Source organism: Pteropus alecto, unplaced genomic scaffold (genome assembly GCF_000325575.1).
Source record: "Pteropus alecto unplaced genomic scaffold, ASM32557v1 scaffold30, whole genome shotgun sequence".
Classification (NCBI taxonomy): Eukaryota; Metazoa; Chordata; class Mammalia; order Chiroptera; family Pteropodidae; genus Pteropus; species Pteropus alecto.
In genome coordinates, this window is record NW_006429782.1 from 1688036 (window position 1) to 1694276 (window position 6241).

The following is a 6241-nucleotide window of genomic DNA, read 5'->3' on the forward strand; positions in this document are numbered from 1 at the left end:
CACCTTCTCTGTGGACCATCAGTAGTCGACTTGGAAAACACAGAAAATACCGGCTCCAGTGAACCCACTGGTCAGTGGTCCCTTTTGAGTCCTCCTTCTGGACTGGGAAAGCCTGACTCACATTTCCCTCATATCGCCCCTTGTCCACATGAGGCAAGAGGGGACATAAAGGCTTGCAACCTCTGGGGTCATGGGTGGGCCAGGTGGCATGGTCACCATGGATCTGTTCCCTCTATAAACGCTCACCAGTGACCTCACTACAAGCAGGAAGGTCAGGACTGTCACGGACCCAGATCTTCTGACTTCTAGAGGACCCGCCCTCCATTGACACCCACATTGAGGGCGTTAGGCAGATGGCCCTTGGCTAGGTGCTTCACCCATTCCTCCCAGCACAGCCACAAGGTGTGAGATGTTAAAATTCTCAGACGTGCCTTTTGCTGCGAGGAAATTCCTGTCAGCTCAGCTTTTTCGTCCCCAGAGGGACTGGAAGGCAGAAGGCCACACAGGTTCCTGTGGATGGTGGCGCTGCCCGTCACTGCTCATGTGCTGACCCCTGCGTTCTCACTGAAACTGGACATTGTGTTTGGAGAACTGTAACCCCATTTTTATAACCAAACCTCAGGGCTATAATAACCGTGAAAATGCTACCTCCTGCCCACCGCAGAATAACTCTCTGTCTCTATGGTTTTGCCTATTCTCAGAGTTTATTCATGTTGCAGGGAAATTTATGCTTCATTCTTTTTTTGTGGCTATATAATATTTCATCATGAGTATGTGCTACAACTATATATTCACTCATTGATGGACACTTGACATGTGTCATTTTTTTGGCTGTTTTGAAAACAGCTGCAAGGAACACTCATGGACACATATTTAAGTAACTGTGTCAGTACAGACTGGACTGGAATATTATGTCATAGGGTAATTTTATACTTAACATTTTCAAAAACCACAAAGCTCTTTTCCACAGTGGCTGCACCATTTTATAATCCAACCAGCGAAGGACAAAGGTTCCAATTTCTTCGTTTCTAAAACATTAGTGTTTGTTTGTTTGTTTTTTAACGTAATCTATCTATCCTAGTAGGTGTGAAATGTTGGAAAGTCAACAAAGAAAAAATCAAACATATCACGGCTTGGTAATGATGAACTTGATCAAAAGCTGCAGAGAGTGACGAGAACCAGGAGGGTGGTCACCCTGGGGACAGCGCCTGGAGGATCTGACAACCAACCATGAAGATAAATTCCCACACCTTCAGTTAATGGCACAGCCGTGCTAGGTGTGGGACACATTGGGTCTCAGGGCAACAGATCCTCTCTGAGGAACCAAGGGCAGCGTGGCCAGCATGCGCAGCTCAGATCCGCAGCCGGCCTCCCACAGCCCACAGGGGACCCCGAGTTAGAGATCAAAGACGTTCCAAGTGGGGGCCATGCTCTACCTGTTCACAGGTAGCCCAGGGTGCTACTCCCCAGGAAAAAATGAGGAGACCAAGAACCCCAGGGACTCGAACTCTGGATTCCCATAAAGCCCCCTCTCCCTCCTATAGGACTCCACTGCTCCCCAAGAAGGAATGCAGGAGAGTGAGTTCTGACCCACAGAAACCCTCAAATCCAAAACCCCTTCCAAGAGCAGTTGAACCCAAGGAGCTAAGTCTGACCTTCACAAACACACTCAGTTTGCACAAAACACTAAAGATATCCAACTGTGTGGATGACGCCAAAACGTACCTTTGGGAAAGCGTCCCAACTTTTGTGCAGGCGGGTCTCCCGTACTCAGGTTCTGTGGCTTCTCTCAACACCAACAGCCACTTCTGGGTGGTTCTGGAACTGGAGGCCACGTGCAGGGGGCACCCAGCAAGACTTCGCTTCACCTTTCACCTCCCACCCAGGACCACCGTTCAGTGCAGCTTGTTTCTAAATGCGATGCTTCTGCTTCAGGCACTGGGGATCACTGCGATGACAGAAAGACCCCGTTCCGGTGTGTGAATGCGACCCCGCAGAATCCCTGCAGCCATCTATGTTTTAAAAAATAAAGAGAGGAAATCCTGGTGTACTTTATAGGTCAAATAACTGAAAATGGCTTATCCCTTTCGAAATATAGGTATGAGTTTACAATTATCATCCTGAAAAGAAATTGGAAATCAATTAATAAGACTGAAAATGGCCCAGTTTCACAGGTCGCTCTTTACAGAATTGGCATGAATCTCTGATGACCAGCTATTAACACACAGTGGAATAGAATCACAGTGTGACAAACTCTGAACCCTGATTGGAAGAGTTACTAAAACATTTAAAAATTTTATTCCCTATCTTCACACAACTTACATAAAAATATGGAAGTGTGTGGATTTCTCCACAATTTAATTAGAGAAAATATTTTTTCTTGTGATACATTTCCTTGCTCTGGTTCAGCCCTCTAATAAATAGAGTCAGCAGGACAGGACTAAGAAATCTGAGACACATACTGCCATCACTAAAGAGAAGAAAGGAGGCAAAAACAAACACAGTCATGTTACATCTGTTGAAACTTGAGGCTGAGATAAGAGAAAGTTCTCAATGCAGAGCTGGACAAAGGACTCTGCTGACAGGGGTCAGATGACAGCGCTGAAGCCTGCTGAGCCCTGTACACCTGGAAACATTCATGGAAAGTGTAAGGATCCCCTTCACCCTTTTGTTCGAGAAAAGCACTCACTCCAAAACCCCCTTCTCGTTGTTAATTCAGGAAGAAATCTGAACAGATCCCCCAATCCCTGTTCTGTGTCTCACACTGAGCAGATGAGCTGCTCACCACTGACCACGCAGAGCCACTGTGTGTTGTCTACATGTGGTTCAGCTTCTCTCCTGACTCCAGACCCTTGCATGTGGCCTGAACAGCCCTCTTGAGGACAAGCTGGCTTGGGGACCTGCCATCCCCACCAATCTGGTTCTTCCTACTTTTGTTCAGTCCTCTCTATGAAAGCAAAACTCTTTTCTTCCAACTCATGAGATGCTTGCAGATCATATGGTCATAGCGTTGTCCCCACTGCACAGCTCCTGCCCCCAGGGCACAGTCCCCCCCCACCCCACTTCCCATGTTGCAGTAATACTTTAAATAAACGCGTCTACTTAGAAAATTAGATTTTTCTCTTTCCACAGGCCAAACCGAAGGATCATAATTGCCCATTTTTGACACAAATTTTACTTGAGCTCCTGTCCTCCACACAGGCCCAGATATGGCCCCCACTTCGTCTGAACAAGCACTGAGATGCAGACAAGTCCCTGCTGACCTTAGCAGAGAGTTTGCTGAGCACACGGGGACCGTCCGTCCTTGTCACACCACCTTCTGTTCACCCTCCTGCCACAGAAAAACCCTTTCCTGTCTGAAGTAAGACGCGGGCGCAGCTCAGAGAGCCCAGACGCGTCTTCATCGCAACAGGCTCCGTCCCCCCATTCCCCACCCCCCCCCCCACCCCCATCCCTCCCCAGCCCCGGTCGCCGGCACCGATGATGGTCCCATCCGCTCTGTCCCATCTGCTGTCCACACACTCGGGTGGGGCCCTCTTGGACTCCCACGAAGAGGATGAGTCAAAACGCTGGAATTTGTGCCAGCTGTACTGTAGCCTGGGCAGGTGAATGCGGCAAGGACAGGTCCCCAGAGGTCCCAGGAGCAAGTACAGGAAGCACAGACTCAAGCTTTGGGAGTCAAAGGCGACAAAGGCGGACCCGCCTCTGACTTTGATTGCACGATGCCCGGAACTCCGCTACCTAATTGGACGCAATGCCTCTCACTCACTGAATGTCAAGAGGTCAGGACCTTCCACAGTCTTTGATTAAGCCGTTTCCCGGCTCCGCCCCTCTGCCCCGTACTGCGCTTCTGACCCGCCTCTCTGTTTGTTTGCTCGATGAAGAGCCACAGTCCTTTGAGACTGACGTGACGGCCCAAGGGGACCAGATCAGACGACGGAGGCCGCCGAGGGTGCTGATTCATGTCCGAACGTAGCCCGCTTCCCTCAGACCATCCCCGCGGGGTTTGCAGTGCGCAGTCCCCTCGGACCAGCGTCCAGCTCTCAGGCGGGACAGCGGTCAGCTCATGGAACAGCCTCTCCCCCCCACACCGCACCCCTCGGGACCGGCTCTCACACTCTCGCGAGCCTTCCACGAGGTGCCCGGAGTGGTCAGCCAGAAGCTTCAGTGGCGTGAAGGTGGCTTAGTTAGTTGCCAGTTTACCTTGTTGCAGGTACAATCCACGGCAGTACAGGCTCATACACGCCAGGAGACAAGTTAAAAGAAACAATGCAGGTGTCAGTAACAGTATACCTCCATCCCCACCCCGCCCTCCGCCCAATCCATTGTTTTAACAAGTCATTCAGGCTTGGGGTTGGGTCACTTAGGTATCTACTTGAATTTTTCTGTGAGCGAACAAGGAAGAATATGGGCAAAATTCTCTCGTATAAAACACAGTTCGGATTGGACGATGGCACAGGGTGAAAAACCCATTCTATCTTGTGGGACAGCTTTGCTCATTAAGGCCACTTCAGTATTCAGTACGGACAGATGGCCACTCACATTAAAAGAATGCCGTATGAATTTAGTGTATGCTTTTGTTTGCAAAATTCAATTCTCTATTCCAATTGCAGGGCCAGTAAAATTAATTAAATGATCATCCCATTGAAATGCAGAACGAGTCCATCTAGGTTTTAGGACAGGAAGTTTTGCAGCTGCAGTGGGAGCCTGATTCTTTCTTCTGCCAACACTACCCCAGAGTGTAAAGACCTATCCAGCCAGGATGCAGCCGCTGTAGTAAGTTCATGTCACCTAGTCACTGTGTCCCATATTGAGACACCCAATAAATACCTGGGCGACCCAGCCAATCAGAGCCAAACCGGTCACTGTCCTTTAAAGTCAAAGTGTGAACACATAGCTCTGAAGAGAGCCATCCCATAAGTTGGGTACAGTAAGGATGAAATTGCTTTGCGTGATTTATTTGTTCCCAGCAGAGGGGGGCTCTGGTGATTCACTGCCCATAATTTAGGCTTAGCCACATGAATCCATCCCCTATTTCAGTGTTTTCACCCATGTGTGTCATCACAGAGGGTTTCTGCCCCTTGTTAGCAATTTGTAATGCGTCGTGTGTTGTCTGCTTTACAGAAAATGAACACCCTTACCCAGTGTTATGAAAGGTAGTAGCTACAGGCCAAGTGCTAGGGTCCAAATTAGTAATTTCAGAGAGACAGAGAGCGCTGGACATGTCCCACTGGCGCTCTATGCATTGTTTAGGGCAAACGCAATCCCTTCCCTGAGGATGCCAGACACACCTTGGCAGTCCCCACTAACTAGAGAGAAGCAACTGCCCACGGAGCTGTCAGTGGGGCTGATGTTTGTGCCAAGCACACGACAGAGCCCATTGTAAAAAGACACTTCCATCCAGTGCTCAGACTGTAACCAGATGCCATGGGAACAGCAGGAAGCTAAGTAAGGCTGGAAAGATGAGTATTTAGACTTGCACAGGGAGATGTCCTTCTCTGAAGATACACTTGCAGCCGGATCCTTCAATGTTGAGGTGGCTGTACCCCTGGAATTCTGACCATCTTGGGGCACATACCTGCCTGACCGGGCTGTCGAGCAGAGCATAAGCCCAGGAACCCCAGTGCAATGGAGTGTGTGTTCGTATGGTGGCCCCAAATCTGAGGGTAGTGGCTTTTTCACTCGGACCTCCCAAACACCACGCAGTGAGGCCACTGCTGAATTCTAACCTGAGTCCCAATGACAGGGATTCTGGGAAATGGAGGCCACGCGGCATTTACACTGAGTAACCACATCTACGTGTAGGTTTCATTGACCTTTGACCGTAGCACAGAAACATGCAGCACTTTGAGCAGATGAGAGAGAGACAAAAACACAGAGTACACATCTGAGTCCAGAGAATAGTAAACCAAAACTGTAAAATAACTATTTTAGATAACATTGGAGGTTGACACTGGAAATGACTGTTAAATATAATCGAGTACATGTATGTGTATCTACTGGGTTCAGTAGCGTCTCCCCAAATTTTGCATCTACCTGGGGCCCCAGAATCTGACCTCATTTGGAAATAGACTTTGCAGATGCAGTCAAGATGAGGTCCTACTAGATTGGAATCGGCCCCAATCCAGTGATGGGGGTCCTTATAAAAAGGGAGACATTTGGACCCAGAGACCTGCACAGAAGACAGACGTGGGCACCATGTGAAGGCAGAGGCAGAAGCTACTGTGACCTTTCCAAAAGC